Genomic DNA, 17,445 nt, shown 5'->3' on the forward strand with positions numbered 1-17,445 from the left:
TGGTGCAAGACACAGAGGGTCCTGGTCCCTGATCTGAGCCGTGGGGGTCCCAGTTCCGGCCGTCCCAGTCCTGGTCCCTGTTTGAGCCACGGGGGTCCCAGTCTCGGTCCCTGATCCGAGCCATGGAGGTCCCAGCCCGGGGATCCCGGTCCCGGTCCCGAGCTGCGGGTGTCCCAGCCCCGGAGGTCTTAGAACTGGTCCCAGTCTGAGCTGTGGGGGTCCTGGTCCCGGTCTCTAGCTGCGGGGGTCAAGGTCCCGGGGGTGGCGGTCCTGGTCTCAAACCACTAGGGTCCTGGTCCACGGGGTCCCGGTCCCGAGCTGCAGGGGTCCGGGGCCCAGTTCGGTCCCAAGCTGCTGGGGTCACGGAACCCAGTGGTCCAGGTCCCAGTCCTGAGCTGCGAGAATCCCAGTCCCCGTCCCATCTGAGCCGCGGGGGTCCCAGTCCTGGGGGTCCAGGTCCCGGTCTCAGTCCCCAGCTGTGGGGCTCCCGGTCCCAGTCCCTGGTCTGAGCCGCAGGGGTCTGGTCCCGGGGTCTTGGCCCCAGTCCCGGTCCAAGCCATGGGGATAACTGTCCCTGTCCCAGTCCTGAGCCACGGGGGTCTTGGTCTCGGGAGTCCCAGTCCCGGTCCCTGGTCCAAGCCGTGGGGTTTCCGGTCCCGGGAGTCTCGGTCCCTGTCCCAGTCCCTAGCTGCAAGCATCACGGTCCAGGGGGTCCCGGTCCTGGTCCAGGTCTCGAGTCGCAGGTGTCCCGGTCCCGAGCTGCGGGGGTCCCAGTCCTTGGGGTCCCCGGCCCGGCCCAAGCCGTGGGGGTCCCAGGCCCAGCCGTCTCGGTCCCAGTCCTGAGCCACGGGGGCACCAGTCCCGAGCCGCTGGGGTCCCAGTCCCCGGGGGTCTCTGACCCGGGCCCTGGTCTGAGCCGCAGGGGTCCAGTCCCGGGGGTCTTGATTGGTCTGAGCCGCTGGGGTCCAGTCCCGGGGGTCTTGATCCCAGTCTGGGTCCGAGCCACGGGGATCTCGGTCCCAAGCTACAGGGGTCCAGTCCCTGGGGTCTTGGTCTTGGTCCCAGGCGTCCCAGTCGCAAGCCGTGGGGGTCCCAGTCCCCGGGGTCCTGGTCGTGGTCCCAGGCCGCGGGGGTCCCGTTCCCCGGGGTCCCGGTCTGTCTGAGCTGCAGCAACTAGTGAACTAGTTGTCCAATACAACAATTGAAGGGAAAGTCTCGCGCTTCCCCTGTTCCAGCCTGGTAGTCCTGCTACTTCTTTTGTGTGGTGAGCATAAGGACCGCTGAGCTGACTGGAATTGACTGAAATAAGGACTGGTTGAGCTGACCAAATAGTGAGTCTCCCCTAGAAAAAGACCATTCCTATAGTCATACAGCAAACACCCTAAAAATCATTCTTCTTGTTTAAGTTGTGTAAGAAAAAAAAAATAATAATAAAGAAATATTAAAGAACTGTATAGATCTGCGCTAGAAAACCCAGGACATCTACTTACATGTAGTACAGTAGAACTCCTTCTTACTGATCAAAACAATTCATCCAAGACACAATCGGAGGAAAAACTTCTGCTGTTTTTGACTCGGTTACTGTACTCTGTCAGCAGCGCATTGCTGGAGACAGAAGAGAAGAATTAATGTCTTCTGGAAGAATACAGTGTCCAAAAGAAATGCAAACCCAGCATCACTAAATTTGCACCCCAATCTAGAATGTTAACTGTTTCCTCAGCAGCATCAAAACAGGTTTGCAAATGCATGAAATTTATAACTATTGCATGTATTGTTGTGATGATGCAATGAAAATAAAAGGCATATCCAGTGACTAATGTTCACTCTGATTTAAATACTTATTTCCATTGAATTTTAAACTCACTGGGTGAAAAACTTGCTCAACAACTTTTTTTTTTTTTTTTTCTGGAAAGGATCCCTTTAGCAAGTGTTGTGACCACTTCTTAAATGGTTTTCAGTTCATCGGTCCCCCTAAAAAATTCTCCAGTTAAGCTCATTCTATTATGCACGTGTGAAATATTTTTTTCTTCCTAGCCTGAGGTTTTCTTTTAACCTAAACGTAGATAGCTTAAATTGATATCACCTAGGCTCTTTGATATTTATGCTGCTCTTTTCCAATAGCCATGATGTTTTGTTTGCCTCTCAGATGGGAAAAGTGTGTGGTTGTAGAATGGTAGTGCATTTTTGTCTGTGGGGCACAAAAACAAGGGCTTATTGGAACCCTGCAGTTACAGGTCTGAACGTTAAAGCTTGATCTAAAAAAAAAAAAAAGAGTTAATAGAATAGTGATTTGAATTAAAAAAAAAAAGGGAAAAGGGGGTGGGGGGGAGACACGGACACGACAGACACCAGAATACAGTAATATTATCCAGAAATCCTGCGTCTTTGCATCTCACGTACATTCTCATTGTTTCTTCACTCCTTTCCTGTTTGCATAGGTGAAATGGACCAGCACTTCATCGGGCAAGTTGTTTTTCTTCCCTTCCTCCTGAAGGGGAGGCAACTCCCTGGTACTCTTGGACTTCTTTGTTTCAGCAATACCTTGATGGAGCAGATAGAGATAAGGAGCATTAGATGCAGGAGCTGGAGCAGTATCAGAAAACTGAAGCCTATAAAGTCTTTAGCAGGAGAGCACAAGACAGACAAAAAGGCAAATCGCACAGACAAGGTATTGAATGGGACAAAAAGATGTGCCTGGAACAACACAAGATTCCCAGCTGGTTGTGCAGACTGACGCTCGTTTACAGCCTTTGATGTAAAGGCTTGTTAAAACGTGAATGCCTATCTCAGGGAGCTCATCTGTGGGTGTGAAATAGAACATTTTTCTTCCGGCAAATCCTAGTTTCATAAATATGACATACAGCAACCTACACCAGAAATAATAATTGTCATTATTTCGTCACAGCAGTGACCAAACCATTGTTAATTGTTCTCCATTGTTCTGGTATTGCTTGTTAAAGAAAATGTGTGTTGAACTCAGAAATTTAAAGTGCTAAAGCAGCTAAGTGGCAGAACCAGGCCTTGTCCCTAGTGTAGCCCTAATCCAAGGCTGGTTTAACACCCAGTCCAGTTAATCAGTGGAAGAACAGAGAAACAACAGATGATCAACTTGTGCACACAGGTGCTCGCAGAAACACAGGTGTTTCAAGAAAGAAAAAATCAGTATATGTGAATAGGAATTGCTTGTTCAAAGACTAAGTGTGCTTGAAGGAGTGTGTGAGTTAAAGCAGGCAGAAAGAAGATCACGATCCGAGGAGGAGCCTGGAACCAAGGCAGAGACTGGAAGCAAATAGATGAATCAACAGGGACAGGGTCAGGTGATGGATTTGCAGAACAGACAAGACCAAAGGAAACTTCTAAAAACCTCGGGCATTGACTAATGATTTGATAAGTGTATATAAGCCGTGCTGTATCCCTTTGCTCTCTGCCACTCGCTGGGGCGGTGGCCCAGCTCTGAGTGGCGATTAAAGCAAACCTAGTGGTACCCACGTCTGTGTAAATTTCTCCTTTAACACTATATGTGAAGCATATGATGAAGTGCTGGTAATCCACCGGTGTTGTGACTGTTGACTGATGTCCCATGTTAGAATAAATACATGTACAATGGCTAACAGGCCTCACATGCACGAAGAACATGAGAACGGCGGTGCTGGGTCAATGGGTCTGTGCTTTTCTCTAGTGCTCTCCTTGCTACCACCTAGCACTCAGCTGGCATATTCATGGGCACAGCCAGGACCAGCCCAGCCTCTTGTTTTCCAGGGAGCCGATCACCACACATATGGGAAACAGACAGTAGGCAAGACGTAGTTCTTCATATCCTTTCCGTTGTTTTGCTAGAGAACCTGAAGTTTGATATACCTTATTTTGTTTATATTTACATTGGCACTTCAGTGGGTCCAGACTAAATGGCAACTCTCTACCTGACTGCTCCAAAAATTGGTTTGAGCCCTCGGTTAGTAACCAGCCGTTGGTTAACTTTGTCTTTGAAATACAGCAACCTATGGTGGAATAGGAAACTGAGACAGTTAGGGACATCGGTTGTATTTACTCGAAGGAGGGGGAAAATTTTCTAGGGAAATTTTTTAATAGTGTTAGCATAAAAATCCTGTATGTGGCACATGAGCGACTGCTCTAGGCAAATGGCTTTTTAGAATTAGAAGCCATCCCTGCCTTAAGTGACACATTTAGAAAAAGTCTCCACGTGAATAATAAGCTCACACAGCAAAGCTGCAGCTACCTGATAGCACAGTATTTTTCCTGGTTTGGAGGATTTTTTTATTCATCTAAAACTTTCCAACGGTCGTCACTGCTAGTTTACTCCCTGTATGACAAATAAGTAGTAAATGAAGGTGTTTTCATACAATGGAACAATCTGTGTGTTTGCATATTTTTAACAGCTGTTGCAAAGATGTACTTGAAACCCTAAAGAGCTTTTGCTTTTTATACTACTGAAAACCACGCTACACAGCTTTTTGCAAATTTCCAGTTAGGAGAATTGCAGAGTAATTGTTCATTTGTTTCCATGAAGAAAAAAACACCCAACACATCTTCCTTTAGAGGCAATATTTTGCTGCAGATTTTAGATCTATCTTTTCTATTTCATCTACCTCTTCTCCAGCTCAGAAAGGTCTACTTCTTTAGAAATTCTTTTTGTTTGATATGTTAGAACATCTCTGTGTATTAGTGAAAAAGGAACTGGACCTGCCCTTTGTCTCACTAAATTCTCATTTTCATAATACATGCAGTTTTCCTATACTTATTAAAGAAAATTACCAAATCCCATACAGCTACCTGGGATCATGGATCAATCTGAATATGCGTGGCCCGGCATTACTTTTTGCAACTGATCTAAAACTCTGTGCCAAATTCTATCACAACCCAGGAATGGAAATAATAGGGATGACGTACTTTGCATATCTTCTCTGCAGGTTGTTATGACCCACTGCAAGTAAATAAGAAAAAATACAGGTAGTGCACATTTCTAAATAAACCTCTGACATCTGAAGAAGTCATTTTAACATCAGATTTATTCTCACCATACTTTCTGCATGGAAGACCAGAAGAATCTATGCTTTTAATACAATTTGTGCAGGAAAGCATTGGCAAAAATACTAGAGTACTTGTAATGTTTGTTCCTACATCAATCATGCTGAGGTGAGGCTTAAAAGCCCACCAGTGAATTCACATTTGCCGCAGTGCTGTTAGTAAAAGCTGTAATTATCCGTATTTTTTTGAGAATGCTTAAAATGAAAACACAACCTAACTCTCAGTTATACAACAGTGTAGCACAGCAAAGACGTTATCATCTAATTTTTTCATTATAAGATGTGGGTGCATAACCAGGAAGAACACTAACAATTATTTCTTAGTAAACCTTTGCAGCATAAAACCATTTAGTGGGGCAGCGCAAATCAGAACATACTCTGACTTTAACACGAAAGAACACTTCTGCTGTATAGGTAGACAAAAAAATTGACTTAGTGGGATATTTTCATTCTCCCAGTGCTGTTTCCTCTCCTTTCGTTGTCAGTAACCTAGCTACCCAGTGATTTTTGTGGGACATTAGGGTTAGCATAGATGTTAGGTTAGCTTTAGATGCTTTACATGTTAGAGATGCATTCCTCGTGATTCTGCTCCACGCACAAGAAAAAGCCCGGTTTGCCTTTGCCTGGAGCGGGACTCAGTACGTCTTCAAACAGTTTTCCGCAAGGATACAAACACTGCCCCACTATCGCTCACAATGCTCTGGCCACAGTCTTAGCACAGATCACCATTCCCCCTGGCCTCACAGTGTATCGATACATTGATGGCATCCTCAGCGGGGCAGAAGGGCCAGAAAGCATTACAGATGCAATGAAAAACATTTGGGCAACACTAATCAAGTTGGGACTGGAAGTCCCAGAGTCAAAGTGCCAAGGGCCAGCACGAGAAGTTAAATTCCAAGGAGTCTGGTGGGTTGCAGGAGCTGCCTCTCTTCCACCAGACTCACTGTAAAAGAAAGAATCTGGGCACAATCCATCCGGTACGCTGGAACTCCAACAAGTTCAAGGGACTGTGAAGTACTGGCGTAACCATATTCCTGCCTTTTCTGTCATTGCTCGTCCCTGGTAGAATTTGTTATAAAAGGGAAAATCATGGCAGCGGACATCTCATCAGCTCTGTGGTACCGTCAAGTTCCCCTTCCTGCAGGAGCATAACAGAGCCTGGCCGCGGGGTCTCCACTCCGCTCCAGCCTCCGTTACTCCTGTCAGCACGTGCTGAGGTTGCAGGCTGCGTTGCTTAGGGAGCCGTGGCAACACACATTTAGGATGGTGAATGCCAGCCATCCTGAAAGCGACAGCTGTCTTTTACCCTAAAAAGCTTCCTGTAATACTATGCTTCTCTGAGGTCCCAGTTTTCTCGAATTGCCCCCACCCCAAAGCAATTTCCCCACAGGGTCCCTAAGCAAGGCAGTAGAGGAGTGGCTCTCTCAAACTCCCTCCCAGCCCTGCCCTGGCTGAAAGAAGGCAGAAAGAAGCCTTCAGATGAGGGAAGTTCTGGCTGCAAGAGAATACAAGCTGACCAGGTCTTGGGATCCACTGACATCAACAGAAATTTAGGTGAAAACTCCCCTTTCACATGAAACTCAACTCCCCAAACAAAAAACAGTTGTGATGGGAAACTAATGGTGGGGGTGGGAAATCAGCACTGAGGGCAGGAAAGCATCAGCAGGATGGGAAACCATTGAGATGGGAAGTTGTTCTGTCATTAAAAGTCAAACTGTCACAACACTGGCTGACCCAGGTGCTGGCGGAATGATCGCCATGGAGATGGAACCCCAGAACACTGTTTGCCCCAACAAACGCCACGCTGGCCAACTGCTACAGCATAGAGCAGCATGCTCCTCGTGGTGCTCCTGCCCTCCGGGTAACCCCCAACCAGCTCTGTCAGCCAGCATCTCACCCCATCACCCCCCTTCGCTTCTGCCAACAGAGAGGTTCCCCCTCCAGCTGCCGACGGCATCAGAGGTGCCCGGCACAAGCTTCACCACTCTGACCATGCCACCACTGGTCACTGCTGGTGTGCTGCCCTCTGTCCCGGGGCTGCTGATCACCGTTCGGCCTTCCCAGCTCCACACTGTCACCCATCAGCCCACCCAGGCAACCTGGCAGGCGGTGCAGGGGCCCCTGGGGGACTCGGGGCAGGTTGTGCAGCTGCCCCCTCTGCCTGCTCCTTGTCCCCCTGCCTATGGCCAGGGACAGCAAGTGGTGATGGGGACACTTGTGCCCCACCAGCCAGTGGGGCTGGGCCCATGGGACGTGGGCCAGGGGCAGCCCCTCTACCCTACGGGCTGCACTGTGCTGAACGTCCCTGCCCATGCTGGGCCCCTGCCACCCCAACACCCTGCGGCTCAGCACTGCGTGCAGGTCCCCCCTGTGCTCTGCACCCATCCTGGCAGCGCCCAGAAGCTGTTGGAGGCCTTTAACAACGACGTGGTGGCCAGTGAGGATGGCATCCCTGCTGCCACCCCCTGCCAGCCCGCCCTGGATATGCTCTCTGGCAGAAGCAGGACCAAGCACCAAGGTGAGGTCTGCAGGGTGGCAGAGCCCATAGGGGTGACCTGCACCAAGGAAGGCTTGCATCACCCTGGGGGTGGCTTGGCTTTGTTTGCTTTTTCAGAAGTGGTGACCACCCCGCCAAGCCCAAAGAATCTCCTGGCCCTGCCCAAGCTGGGGCCAGATGCCTTCAATGAGGCCTCTCCTGAGCTGGCAGAGGACAATCTGCAGTTTCAGGATGAGCATTCGTCCACTATGGACAGCAGTGACCTGCTCACCTGGCTCTACAGCATCCTGGAGCTCCATGAAGTTCTCAGCGGCTCCTGCTTGACCAACCTCTTCAACAAGCTCCCAGAGCTCTCAGAGTACGTGGCAAAGGGTGGCTGCTCCAAGGAGCAATCACTGGTGGCAGGGCTGGGGGACAGCAAGGACACCGACCGTGGTGTCCCTGATGTCCCTGTCTTGACCACCACCCTCAACAGGACCCCTGACCTCTTGGAGTGCATGATGGAGGGCGACTGTCCCAAGGACCAAGTGGTGGCTTCAATGCAGGAGGACACCAACCCCTCCTGGCAGAGGGTGGCAACATCCCCCTTGCTGGACACCACAGGCAGGCAGGGTGGGCTGGCAGCGGTCTTCCCCACCCGGCTGCCAGAGAGTCCCATGGAGCCCTCTCAGGAGGGTCCTATGGACACTTCAGAGGAGAGCCCCTTGAAGGGATGCTCAGAGGGTCCCCACAAGGGTCTCCCAGAGAGTCCTCAGCAGATCCTGCTGAGGAGTCCTCTGGCCAGCCCCCCGACTGCAGCCCAGCATCATCCACCCTGCATGGCCCAACTGGTGGAGGAGGTGCTGCGGAGGCAGCCCCGGGTCATTTTGACTCGCTTGCCACCACCACCGGGCATCTCCTCCTGCCGGGTGGTGCCCAGATCAGGCAACGCTGCTGGCAAACAGGCCAAGTGCCCCACATTGGCTGACACCCTCAGGATGCCAGAGACGTCCCCACGGGGCAGCATGCCACCCAAGAAGAGGAAGAAGATGGTGGTGTGCCCGGTGGCAAAAAGCTCCAAAACCCTCTGGGAGGGGAAGCCGGACAGGGATGCCACGGCGGTGGGCTGTAGTGGGGAGCAGGGGGGCAGCAGCAAGCAGAGGGCATCCAATAGCGACTATGTGCCCACCAAGCGAGCCAGAACCCTGAGGAACACCAGGAGACAAGGTGCTCCACACCACGCCAGTCACAGTTGATATATTGATAGAGAAGGTGTGGAGCACAAATCCCTCTGACGTGTGACCTGCACCTGCCCACTGCAGCCCCAGCCCTCTACCAGATCTGTCTGTCTTAATTCATTAAACGTTTGATGTTCCTTGCACAGCGCCTCTGCCTGCGGTCATTCACGCAGCGGGAGATGAGGGTTAATGCAGCCCCTGCCACATGCAGAGATCTGACCCTCCACCTTCCCCTCTGTCGAGGTGACACCTCCACCGAGCTGGCCCACTCTCTAGAGTATTTACAAATGAAGGGACTTCTCATCAAGGGAGGCAGCCTTGGCAGGGGTGAGAAACAAAGACCAGGTAGTGGAAAGAGCACCGTTATCTAAATTGTGCAGGAAGAAGACTTCCAATGAGGAAAGTTCTGGCTGCAAGAGAACACAAGGTCTTGGGATCCACTGACATCAACAGAAAATGAGTTTAAAATAGGACAAAGATAATTGTGGCAGTGGGAGATGGTGACCTCTAACTGAAATAATTCTGCCCCAAAGAGGCCAAAATCCCGCTTGGGGAGCATGCGTAGTCCGTAAAACACTTCAGCAGTGCTACTGAGGATGCGTACGCGTTTGCATTAGAAGCGAGAAACCAGTCACCAAACCTGTGTATGACACATGACTATGCAACGTGCGGCGCTCTGAGAAAGGCCCCGAACCCCTTCTCAGTGTTCCAATTGGACCTAAAAACTTTGCATGCACTTTTTAATCGCTGCCCCCAAAGTGATTTCCCCACAGGGTCAGTAAGCAAGGGGGTGGCGGAGTGGCGCTCTCAGACCCCCTGACAGCCCTGCCCTGGGTGCCGGTGCCTCCGGCCCTGCCCCAGCAGACGTTGCTGTGCTGATGGAGGGGCTCCCTCCCTCTCCACTGCATTTGCAAAGAGAATGGCTGGCTCACCCTTTGCTGCCCATGCAGCCAGCCCTCACCTTTAGCTGCTGTCATTCCCAGGGGCGCCGGCTCTCTCCCAGCACCCTCACACCTTCTCCCTGCAACACTGTGAGAGAAGCGTTCGCCAGGCACACGGGTGCCGTCACTGCCCTGCGCAGCTGGGCACCCCAGAGTGGCACTGCCTGACTGCCTCCCTCACCAAGCACCTCCACCTCCACAGTCTCAAGCTCCATCCCTTTAGACGGAAAGGGGGTCACTTTATTGAGAAGTAACCGTTCCTCATGAGGAACACAGTCTCTTCAGGAGGCAAAATACTTTAATAGCACTTAGAAACAAAGCTGGGGCATTTGGGGGGCCACCCCATCACTACTCCAAACAATGTGTCCTTTGTGGAGAAAAACTGAAGAGCTAGACAGTTTCCAGAGGACAGCAAAACCTGACCTGCTGAGAGCTTAGGACAGTGCACGTCATGTTCTTCTTCACACTTGGTGCACATTTGACAAGCTGCGAGATGATGGTAATTTACTTCCTTCAGAGAGGACAGCAAGACACTGTTGCCAAGTCAGCGTAGGGTTTTTTTGGTTTTTTCTGGTTGACCAAGCAAAGAAACAGAGGCAGTTTCGAAGTGCGCAGAAGCACAGCTGCAGACATAATTCCTGCTGCCACGCAGGCAGCAGGAGTGAACTTCATCCCTTTGGGTCCTTTTGAGAACACCAAGCACCCAGATGGTGCTGAAGGATGTTTTTTTACATAGGGGACCCTCGGAGAGAATCAGACATGTCCAGTTTTATTCCCTGGGAAAATGCCCTGACACTGCCCTGCCCCTCAGGTGGCGTAGGACAATTAAACGTATTAGTAAGCATGGGCTGACTGCTGGCCCACCATGATTTGAACAGCAGCCCACAAATCCCTCAACTAGTTTTGTTCTGCCTGTACTTACGACAGTTACATTGCTCTATGTTGTGGGGGAAAGCAGATCACACAGCTTGCCCCTTTGATGCGCAGGGCTGCGTTTCAAAGGACTACGACAAGCCCAGAAGAGCACAGCACAGTACGGCTTACGCATCAAGTAAATATTGCATCACAAACCACAATGCATGTGTCTGTCTGAGAAAATGGGGTTTATGCAGGCACGTGGGAAGTGGGTCTCTTGCTCAAACCCCAGCAAATCCTGTTTAGAAAAGTTCATATACTGAAACAATAAGGCAACATACTTCTGGATTTCTCTCTAAATCCCCATGGAGATGTAATTCCCTCACTGCCATCTGAAATCGTACAGCTTGAGGCACTTTTCATGTAAAGCCAAGAAAGCTCAACTCAGAAGGCAAAGATCCTTCTTAAGGGAACAGATCATCTGTAACTACAAGACACCTTCCTGCCCACTGAAACATAGCAGCAGAGTTAAAAGCAGTTTTTAAATTCCAAGTGGAGACATTCAAAGTTTGAAAAGTACAGGACATACTCTTCCTAGCACAAAAGAATCAACTTTTTCCCACTTCTCTGCAAACCTTAACCCCAGTGCTTTGTATTTTTCACGCTACAGCACAGAAAGCCAGTACCCACAGTTGCACAAGGACTTCCACTGCCAGTGTGCAAAGCATTGAGGAGTCTGGGCTCAGTCTTGGCAGTACAGGAGTGATCCACCTCAAATGCACTGCACAGCCTGCATCTGGGGGTATCACAGGTCAATAGTTAATCTCTCCTTTTCCTCCCAGTAACAATAAAAAGAGAAAAAAAATAAAATCTCCTTACTTCCACGGCTCTTCTTTACAGGCTAGAGGTTTATGGAAGTGATGACCCATTTCACCCAACATACAAGACACCTTTTGGACAATTTTCAGAGCTGTCCAAAAACCCCCAGATCTTATACAACAATCAGTCCAAAGAAAGTACAGAGGTCTCTGCGCTACTGGACACATGCAGGAACACTTGTGTTTACTGGACACCTTTGTAAAGGGAAAAGGCATTACACCAGCGTACCAGACCCTTGCCCAAAAGACTTTTCAAACCACCTGTTTGTTGACGCAGTCACTGCACTTCAACCCTTCCACCCATGACAGCATCCTCTCAGGGGCAGACTTCCCTGCCCTTGATCACAGAATCAGTCAGCAGAGTTCAGATTGAACCAAGCTAAAAACCGGGCCCAATCTCTACGTTCACGCTTGGGATGCACGGCTCCTATCACAGGGCACACACGGCGGTCCCACCTGAGTTACGTATCTGAAGTTGCATTTCCCACGGGTCAAATATTCGTCTTCAGATCTGCCTTGAAACTGAGGGCTCATGGTCAGTGAGAAGAAGAGAGTTCCTTGCCTCCTGTGCAGTCAGGTCACGTTCCCCTGCTAAAAGCAGCCTGCTCAGGCCTCCCATTTGTGTACAATCTGTTAAAAGAATAAAACCAAGTCTGAAGGTTATTCATTTGCTTCCTTAAACATCCTACCATTTGCAGCATCCCGCCCTCAGAAGACGACTTCTGACATAGCAACTTCTCCAAGCAACCTGCTACAAAAGGCAGGTCAACAGAATCACCAACAGCCAGGTCTGTACCCTCGGGGAGACACTTTCAAAGCTCTTTGGAGGATTGCACTGGATCTGCGTGCTTTAGACCCCACTGCGTGGATTTACTATTTTACTGGCAAAGGTTTTATGTACCACACATGAACATCTTCAAAACACCTACTGTAATGATCTCATGCATAAACACACACAATGATTTTCTAATATCACACAGGAAGAACTCAATGGATGCTCCTACCAAGGCAGTGGCTCCCTTCTGTAGCCACTGAACAAGCAAAAGGATGGATCAGAACGACATTATCAAGCTCTGAAGCAAAATTCTCTCTTCCTTTAGCTGTAATTTAGAGCTTCATTGAGTGCTGAAGAGTGTCAGCCTGACAGCTCTGAAGCATGAAGCGCTTGATCCTCTGTGCCAGAACCACACTGGCACTGGCCACACAAGCTGCCTGCGTACTCACAGGGTCTGGGTCCAAATTCCGGGTCCGGGTCTGTACTGCCCTGCCAGCGCAACACGGAAGTGAGGAAAGTAAAATGGAGATAGAAGTGTTCTTTCTCCACAATATGATGCTGGCAGCTTCTTGCCTCCAGCACTCCTGCACCTCAGGAGCTTGGGAAATGGCAACAAATATGGAAGTTCCTGAAAACAATTCGCCTGACACACCACAGTGTAACACTTTTGCATGCCCACACCACACTTCTGGCTCCCAGCTGCTCTCCTGTGCTTCCCTCTAGCTACCTTTGAGGCACCTTTTCCACCTCCTCAGGTCTGGCCAGCTGAAGAACACCCTACTCATGGCTCTAACATTCTTCCCCTTCCTCTCAACGTCTTCCTGGTGGTCTCAGCTTTCTGCCCTCCAGATTAGGGCCTTATCATAACAGGACAAGGATAGCACTGGTTGGTTTTTTTTTCTGTAAGGAAGCCAAATATTTAAAACTCTTTATTAAAATATAAAAATTAAGAGGAAGGGAAAAGCCAAAATGACAGCCAAGTGGAAGTTTCATTTGGTGCTCAAACCACCTGAATACTTATGCTGCAGCTGCAGCTGAAAGCTGGCCCTTAGATGGCTGATCAGGATAAAGCCCCAAATCCTGCCACTAAGGTTTCAAATTACAAAATAATCCACCTAAGGGAGGCCAAAATGGATAAACACAAACATTGCCGTATGTTTACAGGGCCTTCACAGCACAATGGTTCTCTGATGGCACCGAGAACTTAGCAGTATGAAGAATTACAAAGGTCAAGTGCTATTTATAAGCAATGTACCCTTAAATCAACGCTAGTGACAAAAGAGCCAAGCACTTGACTTGCAGAACGGCAGATGATTCGTGACTTTCTCCACAGCTTCTACTACTGATGAAGCTTACAACCACCTCACCATTTGGGAACGACATCCGTTGCTAGTGTTGCCCTGGGTGGAAACTCAGCCAGAAGGAATTTGTCATTACAGGAATTCTCATGCCACTGAACTGGCAGCAAGGTACACAAGCCTCTTAATCCCTTTTTATACTTTTACACTTGCGCCATAAAACCATTCTCCACTCTCCATCTCACCACCTCTCCAAGCAGTAAAGGCCCATCTGCCACACACTTGTCACAAACTACATAGGATAATGACACAGGTTTCAAATACATCAGAAAGTATCAAATCAGAAACTTTAAAACATAAAAAAAAAATTAAAAAAGGTGGCAGTGGGACATTATTTTCTACCTTGACTGATAGGTTCACAAGCTGCTAGTAGTTAACATTAATGGCTCACTATTTCAAGGTCATGCTGGCAACAGTTCTGCAATGTGTGGATATCAGCGAGAGAATTGCTGCCTTTCACCAGTTCAGGTGCTCCACCTATACCTCTTCACAGATTTGTATATATATATATATATTTTTTAATGCTTATCAGGGTAGGATCTGCCTACCAAGACCAGATTTTAAGTAAAGTTACATTACACTCCTCTTGATTTAAATACAGCAAGATAGCTCCACTGCTACATTCAGCCACAAGAACATAAACACCTCCAGCTTCATAGACACCCATACACTATTTTGGTAAGGAACAAATGACTAAACACGGAACAACACTATGAAAAAGCAAAAGAATGCATACAATCAGCATTTCCCTATTTGGACCAAAACCTGAAAATCTCTAACAGCAGATAAATCTGAATTAAAAATCAACCACATCCAGATCCCAAATGGGGTAGGGGTTATTGTATGCCACAGACCTGGACTTGACTGTTGAAGGAAATGACGCACTAAGGAAAATTTGAGGTGGTTCTGCAGAAGTTTAACGAGAGCCTTGGCAACTTCACCTGGAACATGAAAGGTACGTGCGCTACACTACCACCCGCAATAAAGGACACTAGTCTCGCATTTTGAGTCCAACACCACATCCGCAAACAAAATGAGGCTGCTACGTTTGAGGAACACTGATGGAAACCTCACCTGCCATCCCAAAGTTATGCTACGGCATTTCTTCCCTTTTTGCCACTTTCCTCAGCCTTGGTACATCTTTTGCAGAATCTGAAGCAAGGGCCCATAGCTTCTTCCTGTTTCTAACAGTGAATGTCTGGGTTTCACATGTTGGTTTCTTGTGCGGCGCCAATAAGACCCAACACTTGCCTTCATAAATGCATCCGTACACTAGGGAAGAAAAGGAAAATTACCAGTCACGACATTGTACTGCCCACAGGGCAACAGAGTGCCCCACTCATAAGGGGATTTAAGACAGTAAATAACCCTCAAATATCTTGATAAACAAGCACAGTTTAATCATGTCCTTTTAAACTGACCACCGACACAATCTAACAAGAAGACACATTAAGGGAAGCAGAGCTGTAGTTAAAAAAGTGGGGCTTCTCTTTCCTCTCCTGAGGGTTTACCATCCAGAGCAGGCTCAAGTTCTGAACCTGTAAACCGCTCCCCCACACTTCTATGCTTGCTCTGGGAAAGAAAGACGGCTGTTTGAATTCTTTTGCAGGTACAGTCTTTCTTTACTTTTGAGTTGGAATGAAATCAAAAGCTGCCATCAGTCCCACTTATGGCACAGAGACACACCTATGTTCCATGCACATGCCTGCACAGAAACGCACACAGAGGGAAACCATCCCTTGGGTATTAAATACAGAAACAGCACTGAAAACCTTGACTTCTGAGAGTCCCTGCAGCGTTCTCCAAGGTCAATATACAGCATGCTTGTCGCAGGATCACCACTGCATGTGCGTCACTTGCTTTCATTTCCATCTTCATCTCTAACCTGACACTTGCCACCTCCAGACTGCAGCATTCATAAAAGCAATTCCATTTACTAGAAGCACAGCATGCATAAAAGCAATTCCGTTTTACTAGAAGCACAGTGTGAACCTTCTGCATGAAGTCTGGTATTTAAAGAAATTGCTGTAAAGAATAAAAATCTGCCGGCACCACTGACACACATACACACTGTGTTTTCTGAACAGGGACAATACATTAAACCTGCAAACTAAGGACTGTGACAGCTCACTCCTTGCCCCTCTTCTTTTGCCCTCAGGCTGGTGCAGGAGCTCCTTTCACCGGAGCAGGCACACCACAGACACAGACTCACCAAGGGGAAGGGTGGGGAGGGGATAAGGGCAGAGGGGGAAAGGAAAGACCCACAGAAGCAGCTTTGCCGCCCACTGCCAAAGACACAGCCTGCTCATCCTGTCCCCTCACCCTGCCTGTGCTGGTCTGTCCCTCTGTCCTCCTTCCTGCCCCTCCGCTCCTCTCCCTGTCCCTCTCTTCTGCTGCTGATCCTGCATTATCTGTGGCACCCCCCTGCCTCTCTGTCTCTGTCCCTCTCCATCCCTCTGCCCGCTCCTCACCAGTCCCTGTCCTTTCTCCATCCCTGCCCAGCCCCTCCCGCTCTCCCTGCCCCTCTGGCTGCCTCCTGTCCCTCTCCAGCCACCCCTCCACCTTGACTCACCTCTCCCTGCCACTCAGTGCCTCCCTTCCCCTCGTCCCTGCCCCAGGCAATGGCCCCAGGCCTGCAGAGCCACAGGGCCCGACTGCAGGGCAGGGATGTCCCATGGCCTGCTGGGAGAAGGTGTGCCCCGGGGCATGCTGGGAGCTGTAGTCCTGGGGCTGCTGGCAGCCAGGTTGTTCCCAGGGCATGCTGGGAGCTGTAGGCCTGGGGCTGCTGGCAGCAAGGTTGTTCCCAGGGCATGCTGGGAGCTGTAGGCCTGGGGCTGCTAGCAGCAAGGTTGTTCCCAGGGCATGCTGGGAGCTGTAGGCCTGGGGCTGCCCCATGGCCAGGTTGTTCCCAGGGCGTGCTGGGAGCTGTAGGCCCAGAGCTGCCCCATGGCCATGTTGTTCCCAGGGCATGCTGGGAGCTGTAGGCCCGGGGCTGCTGGCAGCCATGTTGTTCCCAGGGCATGCTGGGAGCTGTAGGCCCGGGGCTGCTGGCAGCCATGTTGTTCCCAGGGCATGCTGGGAGCTGTAGGCCCGGGGCTGCTGGCAGCCATGTTGTTCCCAGGGCATGCTGGGAGCTGTAGGCCCGGGGCTTCTGGCAGCCAGGTTTTTCCCAGGGCATGCTGGGAGCTGTAGGCCTGGGGCCATCCCACGGCCAGGTTGTTCCCAGGGCATGCTGGGAGTTGTAGGCCCAGGGCTGCCCCATGGCTGGGTTTTTCCCAGGGCATGCTGGGAGCTGTAGGCCCGGGGCTGCTGGCAGCCATGTTGTTCCCAGGGCATGCTGGGAGCTGTAGGCCCGGGGCTGTCCCACATCCATGTTGTTCCCAGGGCATGTTGGGAGCTGTAGGCCTGGGGCCATCCCACGGCCAGGTTGTTCCCAGGGCATGCTGGGAGTTGTAGGCCCAGGGCTGCCCCATGGCTGGGTTTTTCCCAGGGCATGCTGGGAGCTGTAGGCCCAGGGCCGCTGGCAGCCATATTGTTCCCAGGGCATGCTGGCAGCTGCCATTTCTTACCCTCAGCCTCTTGGCAGCCATGTTGGGCTGGTCAGGCACATGCTGGGGTTGTGGCCCGGCTGAGGGTACCTGTGGCCGGCTGTGGGAGGCCCTTAGGCCAGCGCAGGGGTGTCTGCTGCCTGCTGGCTGCCCCGGGGGTTCTGTGGGGAGGCTCCAGCCCCCTGGTGTGCCAGGCCCCCGGGGCAGCTGGAGTCAGGCCCGGCCGGGGCAGCCCTGGGGGTGAGCCGAGAGCTAAGGAGGGAAAGAGGTGCCGGCAGGTGTCCTGGGCACAGGCACCAGACACCCCGACTCGTAGAGCCCCCTGGAGCCG

At 50.4% G+C, this 17,445-nt stretch overlaps 1 long non-coding RNA gene across 3 annotated transcripts; it reads right to left on the reverse strand.

The window, feature by feature from the left end:
• Positions 1-1,201: 1,201 nt before the first annotated feature.
• Positions 1,202-16,179, reverse strand: LOC121080211. 3 transcript variants are annotated; one of them, XR_005825289.1, is made up of 6 exons: positions 16,139-16,179; positions 14,641-14,838; positions 11,890-12,063; positions 2,401-2,541; positions 2,084-2,255; positions 1,202-1,605 (listed from the first exon to the last, which is right to left on the reverse strand). It is a non-coding gene; the product is annotated as an uncharacterized LOC121080211 (long non-coding RNA). The 3 variants fall into 3 exon arrangements; XR_005825287.1 differs by lacking the exon at positions 1,202-1,605 and having other exon boundaries at positions 1,865-2,255; XR_005825288.1 differs by lacking the exon at positions 1,202-1,605 and having other exon boundaries at positions 1,865-2,255; positions 2,350-2,541.
• Between the last annotated feature and the right edge of the window lie 1,266 nt (positions 16,180-17,445).

Source organism: Falco naumanni, chromosome 22, assembly GCF_017639655.2.
Source record: "Falco naumanni isolate bFalNau1 chromosome 22, bFalNau1.pat, whole genome shotgun sequence".
In the NCBI taxonomy this organism is placed as follows: Eukaryota; Metazoa; Chordata; class Aves; order Falconiformes; family Falconidae; genus Falco; species Falco naumanni.